Below are 12449 nucleotides of genomic sequence, written 5' to 3'. Positions count from 1 at the left end.
CGTTTAGCAGTGCAGAGACTATAAAATAGTGTACACATTGATTATAATAAAGAGTAGTAACTAAAAGTGTAAGTAGGCTTTCTGTTTATAAATAGAAATACTCCCTTGTGATGAATTATGAACATATTTTAATTCTAAACTTTCCAGACCGCATCAGCGTTTTTAAAGCAGCATGTCGCACCCACCTGATCGCCGATTTCCTGTCGGACTGTGTGGATTTTCGCAGGAAAAATCATCCTGACTGCATTCCGCGCATTTTATCTCTCAGTTTTTTAAATAATACAATATCATTTCCGCTGTAATGCCGGTCTACATGAGTCGTGACAGCACTGGAGCTTCTCAACAAACCGGACTGAAGTGAAGGACAGCGAAGGCACAAGTGCGCTCCAAGGCAGGGTTGCCAAGTAGGTTCGCGGTTTTCAGACAAATAGTAATAATAATTCCCAAAATGTTTTGACGAAAAAGAGCTAAATGTTAGATGTGTTTTCCTTCTGATAAAAAAAAAGTTAAAAGTTTTGGTTTGGTTGTTCTTGGTTAAATTATTTACAGAACTCAGACTCGTTCAGGTTAAGTTTCATGATGAATCATTAACAAATATAAATGTCATATATTTATTTGTATTTCTCCTAATTCTCGCTGAACTCATTATCAAGACCCGCTCTGAGCCGCCGAGACGAAACTTTCTTAGCAGCTGCCCAGCCATGTGTTGGTCATTTCATCATCAAAAAACTAAATAGACAATCGTTGATCTGGCAACCCGGCTCGAGTTTGCTTGGGGTGGGGGAGGGGGGGGGTTGCGCGCTGTACTGCAACTGGCAAAGATTTTAGAAACCACCCTATTATATTAAGAATTCAACTACACTACAGTACTGCAACTAACTATGGCACATGAACATCTAGAATGAATAACTAAAATAAACAGTTTATTGACAATATAAATTTGATTATACTGGATATTTACATTAAAAGTCACTTTTTTCACACTTGATTAATTTTCTGGCAGCAATTCAAATTAACAGGATTATATTAATGCAACATTACTGCACTTGTAATAAGAACTCATCTAAGACTTGTAAACTAAATGATCAATATAAAGGGAGGTTAATAAAAACAAATTAATAAAGTACTGTATTGGTAAAGTAACTGTTAATAAAACATCCCAGGACAGCTAAGTTTTACAGATTAATTCATTAATTAGTAAAAAAAAAAAAAAAAATCATTAAGAGGCTGGTGAGAGAATGATTGTATAACAACCTTGTACTGTATAACGTAAATAAGAACAGTAACTAACCTTTTTTATGGACATTCCACAATATTAAATGTATCAGCCCAGATCAAAGTATGTTAATCCTTATTTACATCTTATACACATCTCAACTTATGTGCAGTCACATTTATGGATTATAACTTATAATTACTATATTTTGTAATTATATCATTGTAGAATAAACACAAAACACATTTAAATAAACTGCAGTTGTAACAACCATCAGATTGTAATAAGCAACATCCTCCAACATTTTAATTTAATTTAATTAGTCATTGCCGCAAAGCAGCTTTACAGATAAAAAAAAAAAAATAGGGAAAAAGTTCGAAACAGAAAAATCAGTTTGTCCCTGATAAGCAAGACAAAGGCGATGATGAACAGGAAAAACAGAGGAACCAAACTAACATTCTCATTTGGGCGATATCAGATAGCAGGGGTTGTTATACTGTGTGTTAGGAGGCTGGAAGTTTAGTATAACAGAAAAGATGTTTAAGTTAATATGGAGTTCATTTTCATTATTGGAGGTTCAATGTTTGTGGAAATTCTAGTTCTAAACTATTGAGGGACTGCAGTACAAAGTCATTAGAGAACAGCTGTCTGCATCAGCAGAGTCATAGACCATCCTTATGGTCAAGTGGAACCAACTTGAACCAAGTGTAGCGCGACAGAGAGAAATAGGGAGAGAGAGAGAGAGAGAGAGAGAGAGAGAGAGATGGTAAGGTATGTTTACAGTCACATAATGTATAATATGAAAGCATACTTAGTGAGGAGTATAAGCAGGGACTCTGACAGGACTAACTATGACAGCATAACTAAAAAGGGAGGGACAGATACAAACACAGACATGAGGGTTAGGGAGAATTAACAGAACCAGTCACTCCAACATGGCTTGACTAAATAAACACATTTTCAGTCACTGAGACCATGTCCCGAACATTAAACATTCGATCTTGATATTTGACAAAAACATTTGATCTTTTTAAAACTATTGTTAAAAAGATAACTCTTTGAGAACATTTAGCATATAGATTTAAAGGTAAAACAAACATTTAAAACACTTAAAGATCTTTCTGAACCTGTTGCAGCGCTTTGTGGTATTTGATATTGACTACAGGGGGTTAAAAATATTGACATTACATTTCATTTTTTAATGCTTTGTTAAAGGATGAAAAAATGGAAAAAAAAAATGATTCTGATGTTCCTGTTGTGATGTGTAATTGTGTAAAAATGGAAATGTGTAAAGTGTTCATTTTGGGGAAAAGAAAAACCCTCATTAATTTACTTTTCTATTTTTTTTTCTTTTTTTTAAATTGAGCCTTTATAACAATTATGTAGTCTTCTCCAAAAAGTAATATAAGTACACCCTTTCCACTTTCACAGTCATTAAGAGGACAATTAGCAGCCAGCAGCCAATTAGATTAGTTCATCATTAAGGAGTGTGACTCCCTCTACAAAAGCAGATTTTTTTTTTTTGCAGTTTGCTGTTGTGGAGCACAAAGGACATTAGCCACGACCTCAGAGAAGCAATTGGTGCTGCTTATCAATCTGCATTGCGTCATTGTCTATTGTGAAAGAGGACCTGTTATGCAAAATTCACATTCAGATGGGTCTCCGGTGTACATGTAAAAATAAAACACGTGGACAAAATATTTCTTGCTTTTTGTCCTTTTTTGTACTTGCTGTGGTTTATTGTGATCTTATATAAGATTATTTGATTATGATCTTATATGAATGATTCTATGAATGAAGGACTGCATCTCTCTCTCTCTCTCTCGCTCTCTCTCTCTCTCATTGCATTTGTTATTTCATATTTTTGAAATCTCCAGTATTGCTTTAGAATGTTGAAAAAATATAAAATATAAAATGCTAAATATAAAAAAAATTGAGGCTTTGTGGTTAGTACTATCGTCTTGCACGTCCAGGTTCCGGATTCAATTCCTGCCTCAAGTATGTGTGCATGCAGTTTGCATGTTCCCGTGCTTAGTGGGTTTCCTCCGGATACTCCAGCTTCCTCCCAAAGTCCAAAGACATGAAGATTAGGCTAATTGTTCGAAGTGTATGAATGAGCATGAGTGTGTATATGTTTGTATGCCCCATCCAGGTCTTCTGGGATAGGCTCCAGCCCCGCCACTACCCTGTACACAGGATGAAGCGGTATAGACGATGAGTGAGTAAGGTTCTGCATGGTACTCTTTGCAGATAGTGAATCACTGTTGTGGATTCTTTAGGGCCTTTTTGGAGCTCTTGTTGCAATATAGGAATGTTAAAAAGTTTGATTTTGCTAGACTTGAATTATAATTGTGATACGTGGTTAAAAGTAAAATCCTTTCGATCTAAGGACCAATGAACACAACATTTATTTGTTTGAGAAAAAAGTAGTATTCAATGGTTCTTGATTAGAATTGGATTTTACTCAAAGCAAGTAATCTTAAGCATTTTGTTGGTGAATGAACCTAAAACTAACAGAACCTATAAAGTAGAAATCCTGGCATTCTGCAGACAACATTTCCTATTAAAAGCCAAGCACTTTAAATATACTTTACCTCAATTACAGAATTGTGGAGCAAACAATTGGAAATTTCTTATTGTGTCTCTCTCAGAACACTGATACGGAGACATTGCTTTGTTTGACGTTTCCAGGCTAAGAAAAACCCAAAAGCGGTGGTGGGGGGCTGCAGTTGCATGTCTATTGTGGTCAGATAGTAGACTGGCAGGAACTGCACTGCTTTGTTCTCTCTGACCAGTCACACGTTGCCTTTCATCTTGAGCGCCAGCAGCTCATAAGATACGATCCATCATTAGAGAACTGTCCGTTGCCTCTAAGTGCCCAGGTGCAGTTGAGACCCTATATCAAAGAGTTTACTATTCTAAGCTTATTCTTTCTATCTTGCAGGGCGTACTTATTTTATAATGTAACTCTTTGCTATTATTGTCAAGATGCAAACACATTTCCAATCACTGAAAAAGCACTGTGGCTAATCAGATGCTTGGGCCGAATGCTCAACACTGCCTTTAAAGTCATCAAGGGATCTGAGATGTGAATCTGCATAATGGGATTCATTGCAGGTGCTGTTTTGATGAACACAATGATGAAGCAAAGCTTATTACAGTCTCTCCCTGATTCTTATTTCTTTCTCTTCCTACACCACCTGTTTTATCTTGTGCTCTTATGTAAATCTTGTATATGCATTAGATGTATATAGTGCTCCTTGCTCAAGAGTCTGATTCTTTAGTTTTCCATCTGTGAAAATGCCTTATTTAACAGTCTACTTTGTCTTATTATCAATGTGCTGTTAAAGAAAATTAATCATCTACATGGTGTGATAAGGCACAAAGTGAGATTGCTGATTTCCTACAACACTATGATCCTAAATGTTTTGTATGGACGCAAAATAGTCTCATTAATAATTCACACAAAAGACACAATGCACACATGCATATCCCAATTCACATGCACGAAAAAAAAATATATATATATATATATATATTAGCAAAAAAAACTCACATGCGTAAAATAAATATATTTTATGTACATATATTGTAGCGTTTTTACGCCGGAAAGGATGGTGGAGAGACGAGTGAGCTTATTTGCTGCCCAATGCAAATGGCTGGGAGTAGTTTATTATGTAGCACAATCTCACAACACGAACACATGAGACGGCTCAAAAGAGAATCACACATATCACACATACCCTGGCTGAAGCCACTAAACCAAACACCTCTCCTCAACACGGTGAACACATAACAGTCCCTCCCGCAAAGCATGATGGTTATTACCCGAAACCCCGCCCACGCCACATTGCCCCCACCCGAGCTGTGACCGTCCCTGGTCACCATGGCGAACTCAGTCTAGCAGGTGGTCGGCGCTGGCGTTGTGAACGCCGGAGTCTTTTTGCGGGGGAAGGCGGGGCACAGCCCTCTTCCTGAGGCGGACCGGCCTCCACAGAGCTCGATGTTTTGCTGACGTGGGGCTGGTAGGGAGCGAGCCGGTCCCGGTGGAGCACGACCAATCGCGACCGCCCCGTCAACCGCACCCGGTAGACCACATCAGAGAGCTGTGCGACGACTGTGCAGGGGCCCACCCAGTGCGACATAAGCTTAGGTGAGAGCCCCCTTTTCCTTCCGGGGGAATACACCCAAACCTGCTCCCCAGTAGCAAAGTCGCGCCCCCGGCTGTGAGTATCGTACACGCGGCGCTGCTTAACCCCGGCGTCCGCCAAGTGTCTACGCGCCAATTCGTGGACATGAAACAGTTTGTCTTTCAATGAACAAAAATAATCCAAACCTGGTTTCGTGGGTAAATCCACTTGGGGAGGGGGCCCGAACACCAGTTCCACAGGCGTGCGCAACTCGCAACCGAACATTAACGCAGCTGGCGTCAGTTGCGAGGACTCCTGCACCGCTGTACGATACGCCCAAAGCACGAGAGGCAAATGCTCGTCCCAATCTTTTTGCCGGTCGCTGGTAAGCACGGCGAGTTGGGTAGTGAGTGTTCGGTTGAACCGTTCCACGAGGCCGTCAGTTTGTGGATGCAGGGGCGTGGTGCGGGTCTTTTTCACCCCGAGGCGCTCGCACACCGCTGCAAACACCTCCGCCTCGAAGTTACGCCCCTGATCGCTGTGCAACTGCTCCGGGGCACCGAATCGGCTGAACACCTCATCCACCAGCACTCGAGCCGTGGTGGAAGCGCTCTGATCCGGAACAGCGAACGCCTCCGGCCACTTGGTGAAATAATCCATGGCCACCAACACATAACGATTCCCGCGATCAGAGATGGGAAACGGCCCCAGAATGTCCACGCCCATACGTTCCATGGGCGCCCCCACCCGAAAGTCTTGCAAGGGTGCTCGCGAGCGCTGGGTAGGGCCCTTCTTTGCCGTGCAGACGTCGCATCTGTGAACAAAAAGTTCACTATCAGTATGACAGCCCGGCCAGTAGAACCAAGCACGCAACCGCCGCAGTGTCTTAGTTACCCCAAAGTGTCCCGAACCTGCGTGCCCATGAACCATCCCCAGCACACATGCCCGCAAAGTCCGCGGCACCAGCAGCTGAAAAGATTCGCCAGCGCCACACGGCCGTTCCCACTGGCGGTAGAGTAAACCCCCCCGCAACGCTAGTCGGTGAAACTGCGAGTGGAGAGCTCTTTCTTCTGGTCCCAGGTGGGCAATGGCGGCATAATCCGGTCTCTGGCCCGCGTTAACCCAACCTAATACCCGCTGCAGTGCCGGGTCCTTCTCCTGCTCGACCATTAGCTGATCGCAGTCCATCTGTGGCACAGGCGAAACGACCACCGGCGATGGTTTAGGTGCCGCAGTGACTCGGCTGCACGCCGGCTCGGACGGCCGATTACCGACGGGGGCTTCGGAAGACTGCGCAGGGAGAATGTTCTGATTCACGGGGGTCGGGGTGTGTTTGATGTCGTGACCACCCACACGCTCTTCAACCCGCTCGCAGTGTTGACAACGCTCTTTGCTGCACGGCCGGCGGGATAACGCATCGGCGTTAGCATGCAATTTTCCCGCTCGGTGCTGAACGGTAAAGTGATAGTCCTGCAACCGCTTGAGCCAACGCGCTAACTGCCCCTCGGGCTCTTTAAAACTGAGCAGCCACACCAGCGAAGCGTGATCGGTCCGCAGCAGGAAGGATTGCCCGTATAAATACGGCCTAAAATGCTTAAGGGCCGCGACGACCGCAAGCAGCTCGCGCCGCGTGACGCAGTAATTCTTCTCCGGCCCAGACAAAGCGCAAGAGCTTCCCGTAACCGAGTGAACGCACGCGCGTGCTCCCTGTCCCAGCGAAACGGCTGGTTCTTCTTCGTGAGCGCGTGCAGCGGGCTGGCGATCGTAGCAAAATCCCTCATGAACCGGCGATAATACGACGCTAACCCGAGAAAGGTGCGTAGCTGCGACACATTTGACGGCTCAGGCCAATTCTGCACCGCGGCAATTTTGGCTGGATCGGTGGCAATCCCCTGAGCGCTAATCACGTGTCCCAGAAAGACAGTTTCTTGCCGCAACAACTGGCACTTTTTGGGATTGAGCCGCAAATTCGCCCGCCGGATAGCTAGAAACACCTCCCATAGGTTAGCTAACGCGACCGCAAAATCCTTGCCGTGCACCAATAAATCGTCTAAGTAGACGACACAAGGATTGCGAGGGATCTCTGCCAATACTCTCTCCATCAACCGTTCGAACGTAGCGGGAGCGTTGCAGAGGCCGAACGGCATGCGCCGAAATTGCCATAGCCCTTGTCCGATCGAAAACGCGGTTTTGGGTCGTGCTTCCGGGGCGAGCTCTACTTGCCAGTACCCGCTACGCAGATCCAACGAGCTAAACCACGCCCGAGCCCGCAACGTGTTCCAGCGCATCATCTATTCGCGGTAACGGATAAGAATCTTTGCGCGTCACCTCGTTTAACCGCCGGAGGTGACGTTAAACCGTGGCGGTTTAACGTCACCTCGTTAAACCGCCACGATTCGTCCTTTTTACGCACAAGTACAACAGGTGAAGACCACGGTCCGGATGCTGGCTCTATGACGCCCGAGTCGGCCATCTCACGCAGCTGCTGCTCGGCTATAGCTCGTTTAGCTAACGGGAGGCGTCTCGGATGTAACCGAACAGGAGCGGCGTTACCCGTATCGATATTGTGCTGCACCAAATCGGTATGAGTGCACTTGCGCTCATCTACTGCGAAAATATCTGCGAACTCGTGCAAAAGGGACTTCACGGCGTCGCTCTGCGTCTGATTTAGCCCCACACTGCTACGCCGCATCAGCTCGGCCATTATTCTCGCTCAGACAGCTACCGGATGTTTACATGGCGCGTCCACCGGAAGTTCCGCCCCCCTGGTGCGTGCTACTAACCCGTCCGGCTGCGCTTTGGGCACTAGCAACCTAGCTAAACCGAAACTACCACGCAGAGTCCTGTCCGCGAGATTCAGTACCGCACCCCACCTTTCCAAAATGTCCAACCCCAAGATACAATCATCCTCGATATCCGCCACAAAAAATGGGTGAAAAAGAATGATTGCACCTACTTGTATTCGCACTGTGCGACAGGCCCGTATCCTTAAATAACTCCCCGACACAGTGCGAATGTTCACGGCCGGGTCCGGCAGCACACGACCGCGCTCTCCCCGCTCCAACAATCCCCCGCGCAGCAGCGAAACTGTAGAGCCGGTGTCCACGAGCGCCCGCAGCGAAACGTTGTCCAGGCCACAGTCCACGTAGACCCCCGCGCGATTTCCGGCCGGAGAACGTTGCAGCGGTCGTCTGGCGGTCCCTGGCCTCGGCGTCGTCGCGGAAACTCGGAGGCTGGGTCGAGGCCTAGCCGCGACGGGTAGCCCTGTCCCCGGCTAGGTTCACCTACCCAGCGGCCGCGAGCCACCGAAGATCGCTCGGCTCTCTCGCCGCGGTGTTCACCCAAGATGGGCTCGGCGCGCTCGGCCTCGCGCAGCGCCTCGGACAGGGACGTCGGCGCCGCTAACCGGAGGTGCTCGCGAAGCCGGTGCGGCCGGATTCCCCGAAGGAACGCGCGACAAGCTAGCTCTTCCTGCTGGCCGTGTCCGAAATCCGGGTAGCCCTGGCGCGCGAGAGATCGCAGGTCCATGGCGAACGCCCCCAGTGGCTCGGAGGCGCTACGCACGCGGGTTACCAACTCTTCGCCCGCGGCCTCGTTACGGTCCCCTGCGCTGAAGCGGAAACAGAGCGACTGCTGCAGCTTCCCCCAGTCCTCCCGCTCATCAACACGGTGAACACATAACAGTCCCTCCCGCAAAGCATGATGGTTATTACCCGAAACCCCGCCCACGCCACAATATTTATATTTTACAGTATATATATATAAAATATACGCATCACAAATGTAAAACAAAATGCACAAATGTACAACTGTGTACAAAATTTTCAAATGTTTAATACTCACGAGTGTATCATGGACTGTAAATGTAAAAATCATCTTTCGTGTGTAAATATTCTTGGATTTGGGTGTCTTGGAGAGTGTGGGTCATTCGTACTCTTTAGCCAATCAGATGCGACCTCACTATTCAAACTAATCACACCCCTCCTGGAGCACAGCACTCAAGTAGCTCAGCTTTGTACACCTTTTGCGCAATCTGAGTTATATACAACAGAAATGAAGTTTTACCTACACAAAGCAAGAACAGGATGCAGGTGTAAGTTATTACTTTATTTCTTAATTTTTCATTAATGAACTTTGCCGAAAAATACCACTGCTAACCACTTTATCATCTTTATAAACACTTCACCCTCATTACATATTTGTCAATCAAGACAGTTACAGTTACAGTTTTCATTTTGGAGAATAGATGTTTCTATGGGTCACAGGGTATTCTTATATATCTGAATGCCCCCAGATTTGCTTTTAATTCATTAACAGCTTAAATGTGTATGTAAAATGCGGCAAGATTTCAAATTTGCCTTGGTACTGTTACTGAGTCAGAGATTGGTTATAATTTATAGGTATTATTAAACAGTTTCCTAAACTGTCTTTTCAGTCACCATTATTACTTACAGTATTGTGGCGTGGGCGGGGTTTTGATGGTCTACCATCATGCTTTGCGGGAGGAATTGTTTTGTGTTCACCCTGTTGGGAAAAGGTGTTTAAGTTAGTGGCTTCGGCCATAGGTGTGTGTGTGTGGATAGATGTGTGTTTTATGGAGGTTGGATGTGGTGGTTTTGTGTATACGTGCAGAAGAAAATAAATTACTCCCAGCCATTTGCATTGGGCAGCAAAAGCAGCTCACTCGTCTCTCCAAGTTCCTGCATAGCGGTGAAAAACGCTACATTTGGTGTCAGAAGTGGGATGGAGAGTCGCGGGTTAGAGCGCACCCCGGAGGAAATCCGGCGGATCCAAATAGGCCGCCGAGTGGCAGAGCGGCTGAGGAGGAAGAAGCCCCTCCCTGATGGGGCCAGCGCGGGCAAAGAGCGGCGACCGGAGCGGAGCGGCGCGTTCCAGGTCCCGGCATTGGACCTCGGAGAGGATTCCTCCAGTGACGCGGCGCCGGCACCGGAGCAAGCTACAGCTCCGTGCCCCGTCCGCCAGCGAAGCGAGCTGCGCCTGCCGGCCTACAACGGCGCCGGCGATCCCAACGCGTTCATCGCCCAAGTAGAGCTAGCCGCCAAATTCGCGGGCTGGTCCCCGGCAGAAACAGCCGTCCGGGTGGCCCTCTCGTTGGAGGGAGACGCGCTGCGGGCGCTGGAAGACCTCCGGGCGGATGAGCGGGATGACTGGCTAAAGCTGCAGCAGTCGCTCCGTTTTCGCTTCGGCACAGGTGACCGTAATGAGGCCGCGGGCGAGGAGCTGGCAACCCGCGTGCGGAGCGCCTCCGAGCCATTGGGGGCGTTCGCCATGGACCTGAGAGCTCTCGCGCGCATAGGCTACCCGGAGTTTGGGCCCGCCCAGCAGGAGGAGCTAGCGCGCCGTGCTTTTCTGCGGGGAGTCCGGCCGTGGCGGCTTCGGGAGCACATCCGGCTAGCGGCACCGGCTTCCCTGGCCGAGGCGCTGCGCGAGGCTGAGCGCGCCGAACCCATCATGGCGGAACGCCACGGCGAAAGAGCCGAGCGCCCTCCCGTGGCTCGAGGCCGCTCGGTAGGTGAACCTGGCCGGGGACAGGGCTACCCGTCGCGGCTAGGCCTCGACACCGCTCCTGAGAGTTCGCGACGACGCCGAGGCCAGGGGCCGCCGGATTACCGCTGCAATCTTCTCAGGCCTGAGGACAACGTACCCCAGCAGCCGTTAAACTAGCTTCGGGGGGCGCCGAGGGGAAGCCGCCTCCCACAGCTTTCCTTGTTTCCCCGACTGCCGGTCTCAATCTCCGGTCAGGACGTGTAGGAAATCGCGCGGGGGTTTACGTTCAGTGTGGCCTGGACAACGTTTCGCTACGAGCGCTCGTGGACACTGGCTCTACCGTTTCGCTGCTGCGCTGGGGAGTACTGGCACAGGGTGATCGCGATCGTTTGCTGCCGGCCCCAGCCGCGAACATTCGCACCGTGTCGGGGAGTTATCTGGAGATACGGGCCTGTCGCACAGTGCGAATACAAGTAGGTGCAATCATTCTTTTTCATCCATTCTTTGTGGCCGACATTGAGGATGATTGTATCTTAGGGTTGGATATTTTGGAAAGGTGGGGTGCCGTACTGAATCTCGATGACGGAACGTTGCGTGGTAGCTTCGGGTTAGCCAGGTTGCTAGTGCCCAAAGCGCAGCCGGACAGGTTAGTGGAGCGAACCCGGGGGGCGGAACTTCCGGTTGGCGCACCATGTAAACATCCGGTAGCAGACCGAACGAGCATAATGGCTGAGCTTATGCAGCGTAGCAGCGTAGGCCTAAATCAGACGCAGACCGAGGCCGTGAAGTCCCTTTTGAACGAGTTCGCGGACATTTTCGCGGTAGATGAGCGCGAGTGCACTCATACCAATTTGGTGCAGCACAGTATCGATACGGGTAACGCAGCTCCTGTGCGGCTACATCCGAGACGGCTTCCATTAGCTAAACGGGCTATCGCCGAGCAGACGCTGCGGGAGATGGCCGACTCGGGCGTCATAGAACCAGCGTCCGGGCCGTGGTCTTCGCCGGTTGTGCTGGTGCGGAAGAAAGACGAGTCGTGGCGGTTTTGCGTGGATTACCGGCGGTTAAACGAGGTAACGCGCAAAGATTCTTATCCGTTACCGCGAATAGATGATGCGCTTGAACACGTTGCGGGCTCGGCGTGGTTTAGCTCGCTGGATTTGCGTAGCGGGTATTGGCAGGTAGAACTCGCACCGGAGGCACGTCCTAAAACGGCGTTCTCGATCGGACAGGGGTTGTGGCAATTCCGGCGCATGCCGTTCGGCCTATGTAACGCTCCAGCTACGTTCGAACGGTTGATGGAGAAAGTGTTGGCCGATATTCCTCGCAATCGGTGTGTCGTCTACCTGGACGATTTACTGGTGCACGGCAAGGAGTTTGAGGTTGCGCTAGCTAACTTACGGGAGGTATTTCTAGCTATCCGGCGGGCGAATTTGCGGCTAAATCCCAAAAAGTGCCAGTTGTTGCGGCAGGAGACTGTCTTTCTGGGACACGTGATTAGCGCTCAAGGGATTGCCACCGATCCAGCCAAAATTGCTGCGGTACAGAATTGGCCTGAACCGGTAAATGTGTCGCAGCTACGCACCTTTCTCGGG

This window comes from Clarias gariepinus, chromosome 19 (assembly GCF_024256425.1).
Source record: "Clarias gariepinus isolate MV-2021 ecotype Netherlands chromosome 19, CGAR_prim_01v2, whole genome shotgun sequence".
Lineage (NCBI taxonomy): Eukaryota > Metazoa > Chordata > Actinopteri > Siluriformes > Clariidae > Clarias > Clarias gariepinus.
Note: the sequence above shows the minus strand (reverse complement) of the source record.